The sequence below is a fragment of the Pleurodeles waltl genome, chromosome 4_1 (genome assembly GCF_031143425.1).
Source record: "Pleurodeles waltl isolate 20211129_DDA chromosome 4_1, aPleWal1.hap1.20221129, whole genome shotgun sequence".
In the NCBI taxonomy this organism is placed as follows: domain Eukaryota; kingdom Metazoa; phylum Chordata; class Amphibia; order Caudata; family Salamandridae; genus Pleurodeles; species Pleurodeles waltl.
The window spans coordinates 505,401,690-505,427,095 of NC_090442.1; positions in this window are offsets into that span (position 1 = coordinate 505,401,690).

The window sequence follows — 25,406 nt, forward strand, 5'->3', positions numbered from 1 at the left end:
GGTGCTCTTCTTATACCCATGTTGGCCTTTGAAGTAGGCTTACTTCAAAAAGGAAAGTCTCTCTTGTTTGTGAAATCCTGTCTTGCCCAGGCCAGGGCCTAGACACACACCAGGGGTTTGGAGACTGCATTGTGTGAGGGCATGCACAGCCCTTTCAGGTGTAAGCGACCACTCCTCCTCTCCCTCCTAGCACAGATCATGATATGCAGGCTACAGCCCAACTCCCTTTGTGTCACTGTCTAGAGAGATGTGCAAACAGCCCAACTGTAAAACTAACCCAGACAGGGAATCCACAAACAGGCAGAGTTACAGAATGGTTTAAGCAAGAAAATGGCCACTTTCATCAAGTGGCATTTTCAATACACAATCTCAAAACCAACTTCACTAAAATATGTATTTTTAAATTGTGACCTCAGAGACCCCAAACTCCACATGTCTATCTGTTCCCAAAGGGAATCTACACCTTAATCATATTTAAAGGTAGCCCCAATGTTAACCTATGATAGAGATAGCCCTTGCAACAGTGAAAACTGAATTTGGCAGTATTTCACTGTTAGGACATATAAAACGCGTTAGTCTAAATCCTACCTTAAACATGCACTGCACCCTGTCCATGAGGCAAGCTAGGGCCTACCCTAGGTGTGTCTTACATGTAATAAAAGGGAAGGTTTAGGCCTGGCAAGTGGGTACACTTGCCAAGTCGAATTGGCAGTTCAAATCTGCGCACAGACACTGCAGTGGCAGCTCTGAGCTATGTTTACAGGGCTACTAATGGTGGCACAACCAGTGCTGTAGGCCCACTAGTAGCATTTGATTTACAGGCCCTGGGCACCTCTAGTGCACTGTACTAGGGACTTACCAGTAAGTCAAATATGCCGATCATGGAAATCCAATTACACATACATTTAACATAGGAGCACTTGCACTTTAGCACTGGATAGCAGTGGTAAAGTGCCCAGAGTAACACAAACAGCAAAAACAGAATCCAGAACACATTAACAACTTGGGAAACAGAGGCAAAAAGTTTGGGGAGACCACGCCACGGATGCCAAGACTAGCAGATGAGTATACTCTGAGGTTAGCCAAAACTCCAGGACTGAGGAGGCACCTCCTGTGGATCAAGGATTCACTCCAATGGGTGCTAGTAGCAGGGTTCAGGCAGGGCTAGTTGGTGCTAGTTTGCTAGACAGTTCCAGGGAAGGCCTTTGAAAGCGTGTTGAGTCCCTGTAGCTCAAACAGGAGGTCAGCCAACTGACCCTTTGAATTACTACTGGTGATCCTGGGTTCAATGCCAGCAGGTCGAGTCTTCCTTCTCCAGACAGCAGGAGTTTTCTGATGAGAAGTTTTGAGGGTACCAGTCTTATACCCAATGCCAACCTGTTGGTGGAGGATGTTCCCTTTTTCTAACCATACCCTTTCCTGGGTCTGGCTCCAAACTGTCTAGAGTAACAAAGGCAGGCAGACCTAGGTGTAAGCTGCATTTGTCAGTGACACAGTAGGAAGCCTTAGAAGTCAGGAAGGGGTGAGCATAGCCCATCTGAACCCTTTGAAGTTCAGGAAGGGTTGGGTATAACTCCTGAAGGCCATCCTGCTCAGGAGAGGAATTCCCTGCCCAACACCCAAGGCCCTTTTGTCTGCAAGTCTGGAAAGTCTGAAAAGAATACAGAATACACCACAGGAGAACCATTCATAGTCATGTGACTATAGCTACTGGCAGAAGGGTGATTTTGGTTAAAGAGAAAAATGCCAAATCAATACAAATGTATGGTCCACCCTGATAAGATTTGCATTTATTATTTTTGTGGGTTCTCCCCCTCTCAACAAATACTCTATTATTTTACATTGGTGTTTAGCAGTGGGATGCAGTTCTTTTGTTTGTGCAGTGTAACTCAGTGATTTGTGTAAAATCAGAAATCCCTTGTGATAATCTGACATCAGAATATCTTTTGTCAAATTCTCCTTGATTTTTGATTGGCCTGTTTTTAAATTCAATCCTACCACATATTTGTGCACCTGTAATATTTGTTTGCAAAGATGGAAGGAGTCCTCAGCAAACTTGAAGGCTATACTGTGGTGGAAATGAAACAGTTGTGCAGGAAGTGGGGCCACAGATGGCAAAAGGCTCTAAAAAAGGCAGTATGAGATAGCCCTCTGAGCCTGGGAGGAGACCTACCAGCTCCAATCTACAACACAGGACAACAGCAGGAGGAGGACTATTATGATGTAGAAAAGGAGGATGGAATTAAGGCGTAAGGAGGATAAATATTTGTATTTCTCCTTGCTATTTCATTCTGCAGCACACATGGAAAGAGGAAAAAGCAGCAGGGGATTGTTTTTGTGCAGAAAGATGCTCCTTCCTGCACAAAAACAATCATGCATATAATGGAGACACCCTCGCACCAAGGTGCAAGGGTGCCTGCATTGGAGCTAGGCAGGCAAAAACACCAAAAGCACAGGGGAAAAGGAAGGAATGCCCTGTATTCTTTCAAATATGGTCCATTCGTCCCCTTTCCCTGTCACACAGAGTAGCACAGCAAGGTGACTTGCTGCGTTGCACTGTGTGAAAATCCCCATAGATATGCCTCTTTGTGCCTAGTTATGTGGTAGGGAAAGCTATTTATTTTTGGTTAGCAGCATATGAGGTAGCTCGGGTATGCATAGGGACCCGGAAGACTAGACTATGGAAGCACATACCAGTTTGCAAAAAGGATTCCCTGCTAGCCTTAGAGTTAGCTGACCAGGAGAATTATGTCCCCATCAAGGCAAGCCGTATCATCAAGTTTGGTCTCATCCCAGAGAAGTACCGCTTGAGGTTTAGAGACAGTTACAAACTGACTAAGTGGATTTTGTGTATTCCTCCAGTGAGACACTAAATGGTGGGGTGAAGGGCAGGAACGTGATGCGTGATATAATCTGACTCTAAGGAAGAACATGCTCAGTAACTGTTGTACAGAGATGCACCAGCACCTGATAGACACTAAGATCACAGTACCCCGGTAGCCTGTACATGTGACTGACCTCTGGATTAATATCAGGATGTCAAGGTTTCTGGAGGGATCACCAGAAGGGCGGATAAAGTTCCCACCAGAAGAAAGATGGAATGGACAGGGAAAAAACATTGACATTCTCTCCAGGTTCCCAAATGAGCTCTCATGGGAAGGATTCTCAATCCTAACCTGAACAAAAGTAATGTGTTTTTTATGAGAAGAAGCCCTCAGACCACTATAAGCTCAAGTCCTGTGAGTGCTACCCTTATGGGCACTGTGAGGGGGATTTCATCTGTGAAAGCAGGAAGCAAAACCCGCTTGCGGGTCTACTCATGATAAGTGAGTGTAGTTCTCAGGGGGAATTTGCCTCAGTTATTGTTGGAGGAGTGTAGAGATTACCCCCATTCCCATGGGTAGCTTAGAGATGGTGTAAAAGGCTCACATGCCTTACAAAACTAAGAAATACTGGCTGTGGCTCACTATCAAAGGGCAGAGAGTGGAGGTTGTGAGAAAAACTAGAGCCAATATGACTACTGTTAGGTGTCATTCTGTGTTCTCAGAGCAAGTAAACTCTGATTAAGTCCATCAGATTGTGACAACAGACATCGAAGTGAGTCACTATGCAGTAGCTCTGTATCCCTTTGAATTGGTGGGACAGGGTCTCTGTCCCACCAGACATGCTGTGGACTATCAGCTAGGAAATGACATTGAGCACAATATCTAGAAAGAGGAGGAGCTCTGGTCCCACTTGCAGGCTTTAGGATTGCCTCAGTGAGTGTGCCTGACCACAAGATCCATGGCAGCCAAAGAGAGGAGAAGAAGGACCTGCCATTAGGAAGAGGAAGGGCACGAGGCATGGGAACTCCACCCAAGATGCTTCCTAAATCTGGGAGGAAGATGATGCTGAGGATGATGCCCCAGGACCGAGTGTTGGTGTTACCCTGTGTTACTGTGCTTTCCTACTGGAGTTGGCTCATGATGTACTCCTGGCCATCTGGAGAAGGCCTACACTTTGCACGGTTGGTCACCCACTTTTATTAGACTAGATGAGTGACCACAATGTAGTGTGTAGGTCCTGCTCTATCTGCCAGGCCAGTGGAAAGTCGGGACCTTCACTCATCTCCTTATGTCTCCATATATCTCCTATTTCCAATTGAGGAATATACTCCTCCAACTTCCCAATTTCTTAGAACTTTCTCTCTAGACGTTCACCCATCTACTCATTTCCCATTATACCCCCTGTCTCCAAATAAGGAATTTACTCCTCCAACTTTTCCATATCTTGGCACAACTTTTGACTAACTCTGCATAGTTTTTCAATGCATTCATTCCCTAACCACTACTTTTATTGCCCGCCATTCCATTTCTCTACATAAAGGCTGTGTCACAATTTGTTTCTAAATAGTGTTTCCAATCTGAGCCTACAAAATAATACATGCCATATCAGCCATTCAGATAAATAATATGGTTAGGTTTTATATGAGGCCTTATGCAGTTTACTGTGTCACTCGACTATAGTCGCAAAAAAAAGAGTACAGACAATTATGACAAAATTATTCTAATTTTATGAGCCGATATGAATGGGTTCGCGATGTCTTGGGCTCTAAATGACAAACATCTATGAGACCCTCTTCAGGACAATGTTTTGCAAAATGACACATTAGAAAGTGATTAAAACGAACCTGATTTAAGATATGCAAAAAAAAAACACTATCCCCAAATTAGTTTGTCACTGCAAACAAAATGTGCAGACTTTAGTGGATGTATGATGCGTGGTTGTCAAAAAAATCATCCTTCTGTGACTAATAGTGAAGAGCATGCAAAAAATAGCTATGTCCATTGCAGTGATCCAGTGTCATTCCAATTAATAAAACTACTGGTGTCCGATGTCCTATATGCACAGTGTAATAGTACACATAAAGTAGCCACTTAATTAGACAAGCATTGGCATAGCCAATAGGTCTCGCCGATGGCTTTGTACTTTTTTGTTGTTGTATATAAGTTTTATTGCTATGTAGTATGTCTAAATGTTTTTGGTGTAATGGAGTGAAGGTTTATAAATTAGAGTAGAATGTAGTTGTATGGAGTTGAGTGGAGTATAGTGGTGTAGAGTTGAGGGGAGTTGTATGTTGTGTTATGGTGTGGCATGGCGCTATGTTTTTGTATACTGGAAGGGCGTAGTGTCTAGTGGAGTAGATTGCTGGAGTGGAGTATATTTTGTAGTGCAGTAGAGTGTTGTTAAGAGTGGTGTATGGTATGGAGTAGGTTTGTGTGGTGTAAAGGGTGCTGTGTACATTGCTTTAGAGTTTTGTAGAGTAGAGTGTCTAAGAGTGGAGTCCAATTTGAGTTTGGAGTAGTATAGAGGGGAGTGTTGTAAGAGAGTGCAATGATACAGAGTTGTTTAGAGTTTTGTGAATTGTAGGGGCTTTTATTATAGTGGTGTGGCATAGTGGAGGTGTAGGGTGGTTTGTTGTGTTGTAGAGTGGACTAAAGTGATGTGGAGTGGTATAGAGGGCGGTGAGTAGAGTGTATAGAGAGCTGTAGAGCTTGTTTAGCATATTGATCAAGATTGCATTTGAGTGTTTTGTTGGAGTATAGTTTAATGCCCTTTTTGGTTTTTATTATGGTGGTATGTTGTAGATTTGTTGTTTGGTGCCTGGAGGTATGGTGTAGTGTTGTAGAGTAGAGTCTTGTAGAGTAGAGTGTTGTAGAGTGGTTTGGGGTGAACAAATTCCTGCATCCCCTGACTCTGGGTAGTTCATGGATACAGACATTTATTGCTCACCTTATCACTCTGGGTTCGAAAGAGCATTCCTTCTAAGGCTGTAATCCAGGAATCACTGAATAAAGTGAAAGCCTAGACCTAAAACTTTCTAAAAATGTGTATTGTTTTATTTTTGGTTGATTTAACCTAAGGCAGGCAGAGATGGCTGTGTAGCTAGCTGCTCACTGTTGTAAGACAGCCAAAAAAGAATGGCGACGTGCATATGAAACAAAGCTGCTGATCCTCCTCCCTCCTTCAGGCAGTGCAGCCGGCACAGCTGAAGAGTTCAGAGTACACCCAGCACTGCATCTGGACCATAAGCAGATCCCTTTAAACATGCCTAAGATTTGGAGCGATGCCATCCCTGTGGTCGCACCCGATGCAGCCTTCCCACTGCAGTGCCAGGCCCTCGCCATGCTTACCACCTACCCAGCACCCGGATGTGCGAAAGGGTGACTTTAAGAGAAGACAATGATGCCTTAAATGGGTGGCAGGTCCCTTTAAAAACATCCCATTTCAGAAATGGAAAATGGAAACATGTTAAAAACAACAGAATTGAAAAGAAAAAAATAAGAGTGCAAGGGCATTTGGTGAACATTTAAAGCAAAGCTGTGCAGCAGAAAATATAAAGTCGCATACTTCACTATCCCTAGCATTACCTGCCCCCTGCATCACCCCACCCTCCCAAGATGAAAGGAAGCAGACACGTGTTTAGAGCTTGTAAATTCTGAACCAACTGGCCTGCTTCCCTGAATTTGAAAGGGTCTCGATAAGATCTCCTTGTGGGCCTTTGTCGGGAGTGTGCTGTTTTTTAACATCTCAATGTAGAGCAGGAAGCCTTTTCTACTGCAAGTTTTCCTGGTGGCTCCGATCAAACGCAGCACAAGTAGATTAGAAGGATTTCCAAACAAAACAACAAAAACTCCCCAATCCAGTCAGAAGGACCCTCAAAGGGTCAATGGCCAGGTCTGGTGAGATGCCAAGGTAATTACAGCAGATGCAGTGCAGGGGCAGCAGAGGCTATCTTTAGTAGTCAGATGACAGCAAACCTTGTTTTAGTTATTTACATGTTATAAATGTTCACGTGGATGTAAGCACCAGATTTGCATGAATATTTGAAGTAAATAGGCACCTTTAGAATTCGTGCACACGGCTGGATCTGTCTGGATTATGCTTACAAACAATCAACAGCCAGGAGCGGATGTCAGATGGTGTTAATGTCGGTTTCGTGGCAAAAGTGTCTTTACGGTATACAAATGCACACAGCTTAGCTCTAGTATTTTAAATTTATTGTTAATGGGTAATTTGTATAACATTATTTAGAATTTGTTCCTAAAATCCTGATAGATTGTTTAACAAATAGATCCGATGTTGTCTCCATAGTGAAAAAAATAGATTACTTTTTCAAATTCGAGTTAATTTTGCCTACAAAGTGAAAAAAGATATTAAACATCCTACAGGTAAATTATCTGAATTACATAACAAAGTACTAAAAAGTAAAAATAGGAAGCATTCACAAACTACTGTTAGAAGCTGGCTGAATTTTCTGTGTTTAGTTCAACAGCTCCTGAAGTCTCAACAGTGAATGGGGCTTAAAACAGTGTGAATTTCCCAATATCACCATATGTTTGAGTGGCGCCAAGACTTGAATGAGCTTTTGGCCTTTAAAATTAACTCAAGGTCATCCTCTATTTGCCTCAAATGTAGATGGCTATTTCCTGTGAAAAGGTCGTATCCCGCAACAGAGAAGTTGCTAATGTCTGGACCGTCAATGAACCATAAACAGTGTAAAGTGCTAAAAACCACCCACCATATGGTAGGCTGTCAACAACGCTCTGAAAAAAATACCCAGCGAATTGAGTTTTACATATTAGTGCCCTTCAAAGTACGCAGACTCCGTTCTCCAGCCAGCAGAAAGTGCTATGCTTACAATCCAAAGCACTATGGCAGTTTTGTGTCACTGTAAAATTATACAGAAGTAAAATAATTTGTCGAACAAATCATCCCTTCACACTGCCACGGGCCTTGCGCATATAGAGCACTACAAAACCGTTGGACCTGTTACCACTAGTTCGAGTTGTTGTTTTTTTTTTTTAGAACAATGGAGCACCCAAAGCTGTGATTGCATTTTTCAACCTCCAAAGAATAAAAAATGAAATAAGCGCTACCCTAATTTTAGCTCATAAATTGCAGATGGCTCTAAAATCTATTTCCAGCTTTTCGCTACATCATCATTTTGCTTGTTTATGTAATAAATAAAATATACACCAAAAGTTACAAGTTTGTACCGGAGATAATACAATCTACACAATACAGGCAATGATATTACGACCAGCAGAAGGGACAGGGTGCAATCACATCGCCATGTTAATAATCCAAGCAGTTGTCTAGTGTGGTAATATCATAGAGAAATAAAACATTCTATAAAACAAATCTTTCCTTCACACCCCATGGGCCGTGCTCATAAAAAGCACTACAATACCTTTGGTCATGTTATAGCTACACCATTGCATGTTTTTAAAAATAACACATATATAAAATAGTGCAAAAATACTAAGACACAAACAAACTAGACAAGGTTCTAGGCGCTCGAACAACAATGCACGGCGGCTAGAATGTTACATGCCAGTGCTGTTAAAAGTATGCAGCCTCTCTTATGCGGCCAGCAAAAAGAACAGGCTGCAATCACCAAAATTAAGGATTATCATCTGTGGAAAAAATTGGTTTATTCATTCTGCATAGTTAGAAAATTAAACATTCTCTTCTCCTTCAGCAGTTTACCCAAAAAATCAAAAGGCAGTAACATTACGCTCGGCAAAAGGGACGGGCTGCAATCACATTGCGGTGTTTTCATTCCAAGCAGTTGTCTGGCACATACAGAAGTCAAACAATATGTAAAACAAACCATCCCCTCACACCAGCCACATAGCGGCGGTGCTTTATATGAGCGTGCTCACATAAAGCACTTCAACACCTCAAGAAATGTTACTGCTACATCAGTGCATGTTTTAAAAGTAACATAAATATAAGAGCAAATATAACAAATAAATGAAAATAGTAAAACACAAAATAGACAAGCTTCTTAGAGATACAACCACAATGCGTGACGGCTGGAGTTTTATATGCCAGTGCTCTTGAAGTATGCAGTCTTCCTTCTCTGGCCACCAAAAGAAACAAGATGCGAACACAAATCTTCAGCACTATCATCCGTGGCTGAAATGGACAGGTCAAAATGAAGACAATTAAAGGGACGGTAGCCAGCAGGCGTGTCCCTCTTTCAAGGGGATGCCATGCTGATAAAGGGAAACACACAAACGTCTATGAAGAGCTCCGAAGAGCTGTTCAGAATTTAAAAGCAACCATTTGAACTGCAATGGGTCCCACGTTCCCTCGAGTTAGAGCTGTTAGCGTTTTATTGCCACACAAACTGAAAATAAAATGTAAAACATTTGACATAAGCGGCCAGCTCAAAGCGCCGCTGTGAGCTCGCAGAGACAGACAAAAGGAACAAGTATTTGCAATGCAAGAACAGAAAATGCACGAGCAAGAGTACGGAATGGAATAAACAAAGTCACACATGACTGCAGATGGAAATAAGTAATAGACTGGAGCCCTGTTAACAGAAACAGACTGGAGCCACTGAAACATCCACACTCTTAGCCTTTGAAAAAAGTAATCCCTAAGCATGTGCTACATATGCACAAGTGGAAGGGTACAAGTAGTAGGGTCATGCTCAAGGGGAGTGAACAACTGTGGAAAAGGTGGAATAAAGAGCAAGGACTGACCACTAGAAAGCAAGGATTTTTTAACAACACTGAAACAAACCAGTGAAAAAGCAGAGACCCCACAAAGAATTATAGAAGTATATACTAAAGTATATACGAGAGGTCTCGAATGCTAGACCTAAAAAACAAGGGGTACTTCTTAAATAACTCAAGGTACCACTGCTGTACATAAATATGAATGAGTAGATGCCCAAAAATCTGGGTCAGAAATGTGTAATTTGCATCCAGAATTCATTTAAATATCATCACGTAAGAGATGTCAAAACTCCAAGAAATCTGAAAAAGACAACTATGAGATATTAATTAATGTTGTTTCTTAAGTGACAGTAAAATGGACATATAAGGCTAACCAAGGGAAATCACTTAATAGGTATTGAGATGCTAAGCCATGGCCGACATCAGCAATACATCAAAAACAGCCCATTCATGGCAGGTCATTAAATAAAAGCAAATGTATCATAGTGTTCTGTACTCCTAATTTTGTGACTATACGATTGAGCGGCACCGTACACTGCATAAGGCCTCATATGAAAATTAAGCATATTATTTATCTGTATGTCATCTATGGCATGCTCTGTTGATATATGTGACCCTAAGTGTATTTCTTTATTGTGTATATAGTGTAATATATATTTGTGTTTGTTTATTAAATAAAAGCTATTTTCGTTTTCAAATCTTAGTACAGATTATTCATTTTCTTTTTTTCTTTCTGTGTGTTCTGCCCTTAATGAATTGTTTAAGTCAACTATACTTATTGATGTGTCAGCCTGACAGAATCTTATTGTATCAGTCTCTTAGTTTTACAATTATTTGTTTACAAAAACGTATTTCATGAGTCTCGTATTGTATACATTACTTACCCATCTCCGGAGGGACGGCTGGGTTGCCATATTGTGTTTAATCTGTATTAAACTATGTTAAGGGGTAGTTTTGACTATGTTTGACAGAATGTACACATCTTTGCTCTTTGGTGAAAGAGTGAGTTTGCACATACCAGCCTAAAATACGCCAGTGCTTGGGGAGAGAAAAGCAGCGTTATATCTCAGTACTGATGGCACTGTTTTTATTTTTCCCTTTGATGCAATACAGCAAGCAATAAAGTTAGTATATTTGGCCCTATGTGCTAATGGGAAGAAAAAGTGCATCACAAAATGACTCACTTGGTAATTTCCCTGAGACACAAGTGGATGACACACAGGTGAGCTTTTAAAAACACAGGGTTCTTTCCGGCAAGAGAGTCTCTTCATTAAACACATGCCTCTTGATAAGAACACGCTTGCACAGTCTCTGGCTGTCCCTATCGTAGACTGGTCCAGCTCAAGTATGGTGTCACTTGAGAGGGCACGAATAACGAGATGTGCATGTGCCAATGCACTATGCTAGTCACCTCTATGCTTCCACCATGTGTGCAGCAGTTATCGCCTGCAGGAATCTGATCCTGACCGGAAAGTTCTGTTTGCACTGGAGCGAAATGTAATGCAATCTTGCACCGAAAAAACATAGATACAGCTAATTAGAAAATTGAAATAGAGTGCACTTAAAATCAATGAGAACAAATAAAACGAAAAAGCGACCCTGCCAGTGAGGCTTGTGACTTGACGGTGGTCGGGTTCATGGCCAGGGCATTGGCCAGAAGACAGTACAGTGTGTGGCCAGGTGTCTGTCAGCGGAATGGTGATTTAAGCTCACTTATCTCAGTTCTATCCACACTCTCGTGACTTTGCACAGCCGAGGTCCGCCTTAGTTGCATCAAGGCAAGAAAGATTGAAGACTGATAGAATGCGGTGGGAATAATTAAGTGCACACTTGATATAATTTGACGCTTTCTGGTTGGTTCCTGTAAGTGGAGGTTAAACCTTGAAAAATGTGATAGGAAAAGCTGTTTGCGATAATGCAAGTGTTACACCTAAAGTAGTAGTGTTTACTCCTTTGACACCTTTTGTTGGAGTCATACAAATCTGCATGTGGCTTAAATGTAGCATAAACGGTAAAAGTACAGATGCTACCAAATTCAAATTAATATCTCCACAATTCTCTAAAATATCGTGTGTTCGATAAAGTAAATCTTCGCATAATTAACAATTTCTCATTCAACCTGGGTCGGCAACTATTTTCACTATAGCAAACTATTTTTGGATCAAGCTAAAGATGTCCAAAGTCATGCAATCCATACAGTAATTTGCAAAATACATTTAAATCGGTAAACTATCATTTAGCAAAAAAAATACAAATGAAATCACCAATTTCAATCTCAATTCCATTTCTAAACGGTGTTTCAGGAATTGAAATCAATCTTAAAGAATCAACGGTCAATGCATTAAAAGGAACACAAATTGTTTCTTTATCAAACACAGTTTTTAAGAGTATGGCTGCATGGTTTTTGCTTATAATAGTAGTTTGGATGTGACTATGCCTCAAAATGAACCCACAGTTGAATTACCAAATTGCTTTGGTGTCCAGTATGCACTACAAAGAGCTCAGTTGTCATAAACATGCATCAACGAGCACAGCTAAAATCTCATTTGATGGAAAGTACAAATAGGGGCCGATCCGTGCAAAAACTGTGTGGAGTGGATTTCTAACCTCCTCAGAATTCACAAAGATTTCTAGGAATAGTCTTGTGTTAGATGTGACTGAAGCAGTTTCCAAGCAGCACTCACATGCATACACATTTTAAAACACCAGAAAAATAGTAAGAGCATATTATCAGACGTAGAAATGTAACAAATGCATGTTTGCAGAAAAATGTCTCTTATTGCATTAACATTCCCAATATTTTTAACTGATGGTGCTGTTTTATTTTTTGCTCTGAGCACGGGAGCTCTGCTAACCATGTCCCAGTGCCTGTGCTCTGACTGCTAACACATGTCAACATTGACAATACTTCTAATTGGCATAGCTAACTTACCTGTAAGTCCCTAATACATAGTACAAAGTGCAGCCAGGGCATGTAAGTAGCTGGCCAGCAATCATGTGTTGCACTGTCACTCTAATGGTGGCACAATGTGTGCTGCAGTTAACCAGTCACTATTTGACTGCAGCACATATTGTGCTACCATTAGAGTGACAGTGCAATACGTGATTTCGGACCAACTACTGTAACCTGTCTGTGCAGTTGTGCAGCTGCAAATTCAACCAGGAAAAATAACCCAATTTGACAATCCTGAAAACCAACTTTCAAATATTAATGCTACCTTAAGTAGGACTTAATGCACAATAAGGCAGGGTGCATGATATTTAAAAGCAGGACATGTAAAAGATTAATGAACAACGTATCCTTACAGCAACAAGGCACCAAAATCTATTTCACTGTAGTAGAACAGCCTGTCGGAGTGTATTGAACAGCTACATCTGTGGCTGTGGACTATCTCTAATTACTTCAGCCTTTGCTGTTGTTCTACTATTTGGATATATAAGAATAGATATGAACATTGAATGTTTGGACATTCACTAATATACTATGGAACAATAAACCCGGAAAACAAATTGAAGTTGTGATGTGCCGTGGTTTATTCGTGGACCATATATTTATATATGTATACACAGTAGGTAGTTATAGTTAGGACCTGGCTTCCATAGGAATAGTGTTTTCTGTTTTTCCGATAACTTTGGTGCCGCTTGATGAATCTTCACCATTATTTTGGAAATGTATGCTTCAGTTGGTTCAGGTGCTGCCTTGAAAGTTTGAGTGTGATCCTTCAAGTGGGGGCCAAGGAAAAAGGTGGGGTCCCAAAACGAATTTACCACATGCATTTTCCCACAGGAATTTTGAAACCTGAACAGCTGGATGGAAATATATCAAATTTGGAAGAAAGCTAGCTCTTGGCCCAGAAAGGATGCTTTTTTGTGATTTAGTGTAAATCTATTAAGTGGTTTTAGTAATATTAAAGGACAAAAAACACCCACTCTCAGACCAAGACAGATGCTCTCACACCCACTCACACCAAGACAGACACTCTCACACTGATTTCACACCCAGATACTTTCACACCTAGACTCACACCCACACAGACACTCTCACACTCACTTTCATACTCAGAGAAACACTTTCACACCAACTCTCACACCCACACAGACACTCTCACATCCATTCTCATACCCAGAGAGATACTCCCACACTTACCCTCACATCCAGATACTCTCACAACCACTCTCACACCAAGACAGATGCTTTCACACCCACTCTCACATCCAGAAATATTCACACCCGCTCTCACACCCAGACTCTCTTAAACCCAATCTCACATCCAAACACTCTCACACCCAGTCCCACATACAGACAAACTATCTCACATCCAGGGACATACCCATACAGATGCTCTTAAACCCACTCTCATATGCAGACAGACACCCTCCACACTCACAGTCACACCCAAAGAGACATGCTCACACCCTGTTTTACACTCATATAGATACTCTCACACCCAGACATGTGCTCTGACACCCCCTCCCACACCGAGGTAGACACTCACGTACCCACTCTCACACCCGCTCTCATACCCAGAGAAACACTCTCACACCCACTCCCACATCCAGATACTCTCTCACCCACTCTCACACTAAGACACATGCTCTCATATCAACTGTCACCTCTAGACAGACACTTTAACACCCACTGTCACATCCAGACAGATTCTTATACCCACTCTCATACTCAGAGAAACACTCCTACACCATTTCTCACATCCATACGTACACACTCACACCCAGACACACACTCTGACACCCACATTCACACCCAGAGAAACAAGCTCACACCCACTCTTTCACTCACAAATATGCTCTCACACCCACTCTCACACCCAGAGAGACACTCTCATACCCAGTCTCACACTGAGACACACACTCTAACATCCACTCTTATACCCATGAAGACACTCTCACATCCACTCTCACATCTAGATAGTCTCACACCCACTCTCACACCAAAACAGATGCTCTCACACCCACTCTCAAATCCTGGAAGACACTCTCAGACCCACTCCCACACCCACATATATCTTCTCACACTCACTCTTATACGCAGACATATTCTCTCACACCCAGGCTTACATCCAGAGAGGCGCTCTCACAGCCACTCTCACATCCACACAGATGCTCTCACACCCACTCTCACACTGAGAGAAACACTCTCAAACCCAGTCCCACACTGAGAGACATACTCTAACATCCACACTTACACCCAGACACACACTTTCACACTGATTTTGTTCTATCTGTAAAACAGTCCCGGGGCTAACGTGTATGCTGGAATGCATATAAAGAGGTCAGAGTAAAGGTCCCTTGACCCCAGTGGGTTCATACAAATGTGGCAGCAAAATTAATAATGAGTTAAAAAATTTAAAAATGTATTTTATTTGGCATTTTCAAGATCTGCAGGTAGATCAGCAGATCTGAATGATATTTAAAATGTAGGATTTAAAAAAAAAATTATATCTATGGTAAAAAGGGTTCGCTCTGAAAAGAACCTTTGTGTTTATTGTGTGTAGTTGATAACTACATATGAAACAGGATACCGTTTTTGAGATTCTGCAGGAACACTCTGTTGCCTTTCTCTCGCAGATGAACTCCATCATTCCTATATATAGCATCCACATCAAACAGGAAACATGTTATGGTCTCTGGAATCCAAAAACAGTTTTATGACCATGTTTCCTGGATATTTGTGTTTGTGGGCTGAATTCACTTGACCACTTCCACTTCTGACTTAGGCAAATGTATGCAGAAACAAAGGCAGTGTGTGGAAAAAGTGCCATTGATTTTGCAAAGGTTTCGTTCATTAAGATTTCCAGTCCTACCCCAGTAACTGTGCCTAGACCATTGCCACCACAGTGCATAATCCTAAGGTCTGGATGCTGGCAATCCTTGATGCTGTCAAGCAAAGGCAGTAATTTATGCCACTTTAACCCTCTCTGGCCAACCCAAGTAATATTCACATTAGGTAAACCCAGGTCCCTGTCAATGCCACTCTTTTTTGCAACCTTTCTGGCCTAAAACACAATTCAAGGGTGCAGTTGAATGAGGCAGTTTTGAAATGCAATGCAGATACAATGGAGGGTAGTAGTAATAATTTAAAAGAACATACTTTATGGATTGTTCTAAATACGTTGATGCATTACGTCAGGCAGTAGTTTATTGAGAAAAGTAAACACATGGAATGGTTTTTGAGAAAGAATAAAAAGGGTAGCTGTTGGAGATGTGTGTATTATTTGAAAAATTAAACCGCACCCGTTATTTTTCATTTACCAGTGAGCATGGTGAACTTGAGACTTAATGCTCCAAGAGAATGTTGCAAAGTACATTACCATGGAAGAAGAGCTGCAGAAGGATGGGGAAGGGAATAAAAAAGATTAGACTGTGACTTTGTAGTTTCAGTTCTACTGAGAAAACACATTTAAAAGTGTTGTAAAGTGAATACATTATTTTATTGGAGGAGAAATATAAATGGCAGTTGTTAGACCTGACATGCCTTAGGGTGGTCACCCCTAACTTTTGCCTGTCTCCCTCCACTTTTTGAACTCTGTTTTTGCTGGCTTTTAGACTCTGCGCACTTTTCCACTGCTAACCAGTGCAAAAGTGTATATTCTCTCTCCCTATAAACATGATAACTTTGGATCATACCCAATTGGACTATTTAATATACTTATAAGTCCTTAGTAATGTGCACTGTATGTGCCTAGGGCCTGTAGATTAAATGCTACTAGTGGGCATGCAGCACTGGTTGTGCCACCCACTCAAGTAGCCCCTTTACCTTGTCCCAGGCCTGCCATTGCACGGCCTGTGTGTGCAGTTTCACTGCCACTTCGACTTGGCATTTAAAAGTACTTGCCAAGCCTAAAGCTCCCATTTTTCTACACATAAGTCACCTCTAATGTGTGCCCTAGGTAACCCCTAGAGCAGGGTGCTGTGTGGGTAAAAGGCAGGACATGTACCTGTGTAGTTTACATGTCCTGGTAGTGTAAAACTCCTAAAATCGTTTTTGCACTACTGTGAGGCCTGCTCCCTTCTTAGGCTAACATTGGGGCTGCCCTCATACATTGGTGAAGTGGCAGCTGCTGATATGAAGGGAGTAGGAAGGTGGATTTACTATTACTATTTTAGAAATGCCACTTTAAGAAAGTGAGCATTCCTCTGCACTTAAATCTTTCTGTGCCTTACAATCCACGTATGGCTAGGTTGAGTTGACAGTTCCTTGTGCATTCACTCAGACACACCCGACACACAGGGTACTCAGCCTCACTTGCATACATCTGCATTTTGAATGGGTCTTCCTGGGCTGGAAGGGTGGAGGGCCTGCTCTGACACAAAGGACTGCCACACCCCCTACTGGGACCCTGGCAGACAGGATTGAACTGAAAGGGGACCTGGTGCACTTCTAAGCCACTCTTTGAAGTCTCCCCCACTTCAAAGGCACATTTGGGTATAAAACAGGACCTCTGCCCTATCACCTCAGACACTTGCTGGAGAAGAAACCTGAACCAGAACCTACATCCTGCAAAGAAGAACTGCCTGGCTGCTCAAAGGACTCACCTGTCTGCTTTCTACAAAGGACTGCTGCCTTGCTGTTGGCCTGTTGCCTTGCTGAACTCTTGTCTGGCTGTAAAAGTGCTCTCCAAGGGCTTGGATAGACCTCGCCTCCTGTTTTCTGAAGTCTCAGGACCAAAAGGACTTCTTCCTTTCAACTGGACGCCGTGTACGGTGAGAAATTCACCGCAATCCGATCCGGAAAGACGCCGCTCTACGCGACGCCTAGGGTGCGACCAGAACTTCAACGCACGGCCTCGCCTGGACAACGCCGCCTGACTTCCAGAGAGGAAATCGACGCAACTCCTGCCATGAGGAAGAAAATTCCACGCACAGCTCCCCGGAATGACGCGCAGCCGGTTATCAAGTCTAGGATTCCACGCACAGACCCTGGGACATCTGGTAATCCCGCGAACCATAGAAGGAGTCGTCCCACGGAAAACGACGCACGTCTTCCCCGAGTGAAAAATAATGGCGCAAGTCCGTGTGTGAAGGGGCGAAACCGACGCACACACCATTTTTCTTCCTGCAGAATGACACACGTCTCCCCACGTGAAAAATACCAACGCAAGTCCGTGTGTGAAGGGGCGAAACCGACGCACACACCATTTTTCCACACATCTCCTCCTCTGCGGCCTTCTGCGGAGATTTTCCACTCCAAACCAGGTACTTTGTGCTTGAAAGAGACTTTATTTGCTTTTTAAAGACTTAAGACACTTTATATCACCTTTCAGTGATATTTCTACAAATTCTTATTGCATCTTTTATTGTGTTGATCTACAAATATCCAGATAAATGTTCTATATTTTTCTAAACACTGTGTGGTGTATTTTTGAAGTGCTATATTGTGTTATTGTATGATTTATTGCACAAATACTTTATACATTGCCTTCTAAGTTAAGCCTGACTGCTCATGCCAAGCTACCAGAGGGTGGGCACAGGATAATTTGGATTGTGTGTGACTTACCCTGACTAGAGTGAGGGTTCTTGCTTGGACAGAGGGTGACCTGACTGCCAACCAAAAACCCAATTTCTAACAGCAGTATTTCACAACATCTTGAAAAAATAAAATGTGAACTCCTTCGTGGATCTGTGAATCCACCTGCGGAGTTAAATGGGGGGCCACAGTGAATCTGCAGATCCAGCAAAAACTAGGTTTGAATTGGGCTATCTTTTGAGGAGAATTGAAAAGGGTTAACTATGAGATCCAGTCAGAAGATGCGTAGCAAAATTTACACATGAAAGAGACATTCTGATTCACTTTGTTATTGAGTAACCTTGAAAGCAAAGTTGAAAATGTTGCCATTAATGGTTGTCTTGTATGAGAGTGGTGTATCATTCTTCTGCTTGTTTTTTTGCATTTTCAGTGAGAAGAAATTCTAACTGACACTGACAGACAAATATAGCAACCAACAAACACACTTTTTTTAACACAACTGTATTGCATTTTATAGTTTGCGAGTACAATAGCAATATAAACAATATCCGGTTAAATCAGTTACTGGAGATCTGCATTTTAGATTTTCAACAATGTAACTTACAATAGGGTAATGCTATCGTAGCATATAAAAAAACAGTATCCATGTGTTTTGCAACTATAACGTTGAACCCACTAACTTAACCACCCTTCAGCCCTTGACTGACTTGCTTACTCAGCTGTTTCACAATCATGAGAGGGCTAGGCCTGTATAATTTTATGAATAGACATTTAGCAGTCTTGCCACAATGAACAAGTCATTAGTACAGAAGCTTACAAACATTAGATAAGCGAAGAATGTCACCTGGAGTCCGTACATAGGGGAAAGCCAAGCTAACATAAGTACAGGCAGTATGGAATGTAACAGAAATTAGTAGGAGAAATGGCTACTCTGCACATTGGTCCCATGATAGCACTTTAGACACCATCCATGTCACTGTCCTTTGGGGAAGGTTTCTCCAACATTTTCTCCCATTGCATCGCTATTGGTCTTTTACGTAACCCTTTGTATTCCTTGCAGCAGATGGCAGTACTTTCCGCCAGCCTCCACTGCTTAACCTCATCTCTCCATTGTTGTATCAACGGGAGCCTGTGGGATTTCCAATGGCATGTAAGTAACCTCTTGGCTAGCAGAAGTGCCATGTCTGAAAAGTGGGAAGTCACGGCGCTGATTTGGGTCTCAGGTATAAACCCAGTATGCAATTTGCTAGTGTTTGCCAGTGAGTCCTACCTGTTACAGTCATAAATGTTGTATTAACGTCTTTCCAATAAGATCGTAGGATTGAACAAGACCATAGCATATGTAATAGGTCCGCACTCGGCAGGTGGCACAGTGGGCAGGAGGCTGAGATCGATGGAAATATCAGATTCAAACTATGTGACATGAGGTAGGCCTTATGGAGTATTGAAAATTGAATACATTTGAAGCATGAATTTTGGGATATTTGTTTCGAATACTTTAGAAGGAAGGCCTATTTCATGTCTGTTAGCATCATCTGTATATCGAGTTCCCATCTATTCCGTAGGGAGACCAGTTAAATCCCTTCATGTTTCCTAAGTCCCTTATATAGCCATTTAATTAATCGTCATTTGTGCCTAACAGTATGTATTGCCTGCAACAGTTTGTGGGTTTCAGGCATGTGGCCGTCTTGGACCCAGTGTTGTATATAGTTAATAATACTTGCATGTGTTAAGAACAGGGTGTTTGGAAGTCCATGCAGGTGTGTAAATTCTTGGTGGGTCATCAACACTCCCTCCACAAGCAGGGAGCCTATTGTTAGCTCCTCCTGCTGGTTCAAGGGATTCAGCATTTTATTTGTAAGAATACCTATAGATGAGGGAAGACAACATAATGGTGTATGTGAAGAAAATGGGCACAATGAACGTGTGTATTTCATGGCAAGCTTCCAGTACGCGATTGCAACTTTTAGTAACAGAAGTCCCTTCGTGAGAGGCACAGAGCCCGGGCAAAGTAGTGTATGTAGTGTATGCAGCTTGCCCGTGTGTAGCACATGTGGGGTGTAACCTACTTCTTCCAGATTATGGCCAGCCAACCAATATGGCAGCCATTGTACCTGACTGGCTATGCAATAAGCTTTTACATCAGGAGTCCCCATACCACCTTCATTAGAAGGCAGCTGTAATATAGCAAGGCTGTTCCATCATCGACCCACCCCCCAAATAAGGTCTATTAGTGTTGCATTAAGTGTAGTCAAAGTGTGTGGTGGGACCCAGACTGGCAAATTCACAAAGTAGTAAAGTAGGGGAGGCAGGAGGACCATCTTGGTTATCATCAAGGCAGAGTCCTCCAGAAGTTTACCTATGCTCTTAACGCTGCTGTTGCACTGCCCAGATTGCCATCCAGGAGGTCATCTGGGTTGTGATATTTTGCATCCCTAGGTACCTGAATGATTGTACAGATAATTGTTTCTGAAATGGTGCAAATGTAATCTGGGTATATCCAGCTGACCGCTGAAGGAAAAAGCATGAGACTTATTTGCATTTATCCATAGGCCTGACAGGTTCCCAAATGTTGTCATAAGTTGGGCTACTGGCTTCAGTGAGGAGTGCAGATCCAGGAATGCAAGGATCATATCATCTGTGTATAGAGATATGGTATGAAGCAATCTGTCCACTCATATACCCCACGTCTCCGAAAGTTGACAAAAGCATTGGGCTAATGGTTCTACTGCCAAAACAAATAATAGGGGTGATAGGGGCAGCCTAGTCTGCTACCACATGAAATTGGACACAATGCGGAGATACAAGTACCAGTCTTGGCTCTGGCTGTAGGGGATGAGTAGAGCAGCATAACCCAGCGGATATAACTGGGAGGAATACCATATGCCGTGAGGGCTGCCAACATAAAATCCCAGCTAAGGGAGTCAAAGGCCTGTTTTTGATCTAGGGAAAGGCAACCAGCGAAAGGTTGGAGAGTATGGGCAGCAGCCATGACGTGAAATAGCCTACGAATGTTTAAGGAAGTGTTTCTACATGGGACAAAGCCACATTGGTTGGAGTGTAACAGTCGTGGAAGTAGAGGGAGCAAATGGCCAGCCATTATCTTGCTAAGGATCTTGTACTCAGTATTGAGAAAGGAGAGGGGTTTATATGAGGACATCTCTGCGGGGTCCCTACCAGGTTTCAGAAGAGAGATCACCAATGCTTCATGCGTCGAATGAGGGAGTATCCCAGATTCTAGCGCATCTGTGTATAAAGTGAGGAGAAGAGGGGCCAATGATGAGGAGTAAGTGGCGTGAAACTCGCTGGCAGGCCGTCTGTGCAAGGCATCTTATTATGGGCTAAGTCCTTAATAATATTACGAATATCACTTGTTGTTATAGGAGGCTCCAAGGAGTTGCGCTCTGAGGGTACGACCTGCAGTAGCTTAAGTCGGGCCATATGTGAGGCCACCGCTTCTGGGTCTGTCATAATGGGTGCTGTATAAAGTTCTGTGTATCTCGAAACGTTTGATTAAATTCGGACTGGGTATGTACTGGGCCATGTTGGGGTGTGCTTATGCTGAAAATTGGGGTGGGGGATTGTACAGGCTTAATCAATCGAGTCAATAGAGTGCCGGATAGCTCCGACTCTAAGTGCATTTTAGTTAGATATGTTCTCTGATCGATAACCAGTAGTCTTTCTAGTAAATCCGCATATTCAATGTGTGCATTCTCGAGTTGAGTAGTGTCTTCCAGGTGGTGTGCAGCTCTGAGTCCAATTGGGCCCAGCTGGTTCTCAGCTTGACTCAGGTCGGGCAGGATTTCCCCTCTAGCTCTCACTAATTGAGACACCCCGTATTACTGCCTTGTATGCCTCCCCTTCTATCTGTGTAGAAGAAGCTGTATGAGTGTTTTCAACAAAGTATGTGATAATAGTTGTTGCAAGAGTATTACAGTACGCTGCATCTTCCAGTAGTGTAGGCTGTAAACACCATGTGGGGATCAGGGTTGGAACATGTCCCCAGATCAGCGATATTTCTAACGGGTTATGATCTGAGATTTTTCTTGCCTAAATATGTGGCGTAGGGTATTTGGAATTGAAGAGTAGAAGTGCATATGAATCGGTCCAGTCGGGAGTGCAATGCATGCAACCATATTGCTGCACCTTTCGCATAGGCAGAGTATGGTGTATGGTATAGTTGACCTCTCCATTTAGCACAGACCCTCTGTGCCTCATGGAGTGTAAGGTGCATTTCTTGAAGATAAGAAGTATGCGTATGCCGTCTGTGTAACTATGCCAGTACACAGTGGAGCTTTTATGCTGAGCCCAGGCCATGGATGTTACAGGTGACAATGTTATAAGTAGTAGGAGTAGGGATCATCTGTCTGTGAAATATGATATATGTGGCAACACCAATGATAATAACAGCATCCCTTAACAGTTAACATGAGCATGTCAGACTTATAACACATTTGTGACTTCCCCAATACGCAGTGCAGTAAGCAACGGTCGTTCAACCAAACTTTTAAGAAAAACATAAGTAATTGAACAAGGCACAACTTGGGCACTCGATTGTGGGGGCATAACCATCGGGGGCTTGTCTGTGGGGAGTTGAGCATGCTGTTTGTACAAAGTACTAATCAGGTGTCCGGGCCCAGACCATATACAGTATACATCCGTACCATTGTGCATTGATAAATGTGTACCATATCTAAGGTTGTCAACTGATCCCTTATACGGGTGGTTAGTGGGAGCCAACCACAAAGGATGTTAAATAGTGGAGAGGACACTGGTATCATCGGGTACCTGCAATTATTTGGTCAGTATTACAGGTCGTGTGCCGTCTGCGGTGTCATTGACGGAAACAGTGCCATGCTGCCATCAGTGTCTGAGTCCACCACACTGCCCTCCAGAGAACTAACACTAGGGCAGCGTGGCCGTACCTTGAGAGTCGCTGCCAACATCAGTGTCTTGCGCTGACTCTCCTTGGCCCAGTGCGCTGTCGGTTTGGTCCGCAGCACCCTGTCTGAGGCTCTCCTGCCGCGACGGTGGCGCAACTGCTGGCGAGAGCCCAAGAACCCACAAGGGGGTCCATCCGTTTTCTGAGAGTCTGTTAGTGTTTGGTCCATCCACATACAGCTTCCAGTGTGTCAAAAAAGTGAGATAGATTGTCATAAATGACTTCACGTTTCACAGGGAAAATCAGAGCATAAGTGAGACCAGCAGCACGCAGTTGTCTCTTCACTTTAGTGAACGTAGAGCGACGTCACTGTACCGCCACAATGTAGTCTGGAAACTGGGAGATCCGTGCATTGTCTACAAGGATTGCTGCTCTTTCTCTTGCTGCTCTCCGCACCTGGTCACGGTCTCTACAGTTCAAGATCTTGGCCACCATAGGTTGTGGCGGTGCACCAGACGTCGGTCTCCTTGTGGGCATCCTATGTGCTCTTTCTACAGTAAAAAAGGATGAAAGACCTGTTGGAGACAGCACCCTGCTGAACCATTGTTCAATAAAGTGTGTTGCCTGGGTGCCCTCCATGTCATCCAGCATACCAATGATACAGACATTGTTGCGCCATGCACGTCCTTCAGCATCCTCTGCTCTGTCCTGTAGAAGCTCCACCTGGTTGCGTAGCTGCATCGTTATACATACTTGGTGTTGGACTTTTTTGCCTATGTATGGTCATCCCCAATCTTTTTGCCTCCTGCCTCCTATTTTTTCTGACCTGTAGCTGTTGGCTTTTGAACTCTGAGCACTTTACCACTGTTAACCAGTGTTAAAGTGCATATGCTCTCAGTGTAAATTGTATTGTTGATTGGTTTATCCATGATTGGCATATTTGATGTACTAGTAAGTCCCTAGTAAAGTGCACTCGAGGTGCCAGGGCCTGTAAATGAAATGCTGCTAGTGGGCCTGCAACACTGGTTGTGCCACCCACATATGTAGCTCGGTAAGCATGTCTCAGACCTGCAACTGCACTGTCTGTGTGTGCAGTTTTTAACTGTAAATTCGACTTGGCAAGTGTACCCACTTGCCAGGCCTAAACCTTCCCTTTTCATACATGTGAGACACCCCTAAGGTAGGCCCTAGGTAGCCCCAAGGGCAGGGTGCAGTGTATGCTAACGGTAGGGCGTATAGTAATATGTTTTATATATCCTGACAGTGAAATATTGCTACATTTGTTTTTCAATAATGCAAGGCCTGTCCCTCTCATAGTTTAACATGGGGGCTACCTTTAAATATGATTAAAGTGTAGATTCCCTTTGGGAGCGGATGGACATGTGGAGTTTGGGGTCTCTGAGCTCACAATTTAAAAATACATCTTTTAGTAAAGTTTATTTTAAGATTGTGTGTTTGAAAATGCCACTTTTAGAAAGTGAGCATTTTCTTGCTCATACCATTTCTGTGACTCTGCCTGTCTGTGGATTCCCTGTCTGGGTCAGTTTGACAGTTGGGCTGGTTGCACCTCACACTAGACAGTGACACAAAGGGAGCTGGGGTGTAGAATGCATTTTCTGATGAGTCATCTGTGCTAGGAGGGGGGGGAGGAGTGGTCACTTACACCTGAAAGGGCTGAGCCTGTCCTCACACAATGCATTCTCCAACCCCCTGGTGAGTGTCTGGGGCCTGGCCTGGGCAAGGCAGGATTTCACATTCAAAAGAGAAATTACTTTGAAGATGGCCTACTTCAAAGGAGAAATTGGGTATAAGAAGGGCACCCAAAGCCACAAACTTTAGAAACCCTTCTGGAAACAAGAGGAACCTCTGCCTGGAGAAGAGCTGAAGAGCTGAGGAGGAAGAGCTGCCCTGCCTGTGTCTGAGCTTTGTGTAGCTATCCTGTAGTTGCTGCTTCTGTCAGAATAAGAGGACAAAGATGTGGACTTTGTGTGCCTTCCATCTTGAAAATAAACCTCCAAGGGCTTAATTTAGATCTTGCCTCCTGTTGTTTGAAGTCTCAGGGACAGCAAAGACTTCTCTTTGCCAGCACCTGGAGTCTCAGGAGAGACTCCTACTCTGCCCTGTGGTGCCCATCCAGTTCCTGTGACCCTGAAAGGAGAAGCAAGCAGCCTAAAGACAAGGAAATCCACGCACAGAGCGCTGTGCGGGGAAAAGATTGACACAACTCTGCTGCTGAAGAAAGAACGCGCCACCAGCTCCGCAGCTGAGAAATGACACTTGCACAAAACGCAAACGAAGAATCGACACACAGAGCAGGAGAAACGACACGCATCATCGCTGACAGAGGCTGGGAGATCACAACCAGCGCTGCAAGGTTTTCAGATCCTCGTGCAGCTGGATTTCCGACTCAAGTACCGTTGTGCATGGAAAAACAACGCAAGGCCTGCCTGGACCCGAGAGCACTGACCGGATCAACGCATCGCTCTCCTGCAGAGAGAAGAAATGACGCGCCCGACCCGGCGAAAGG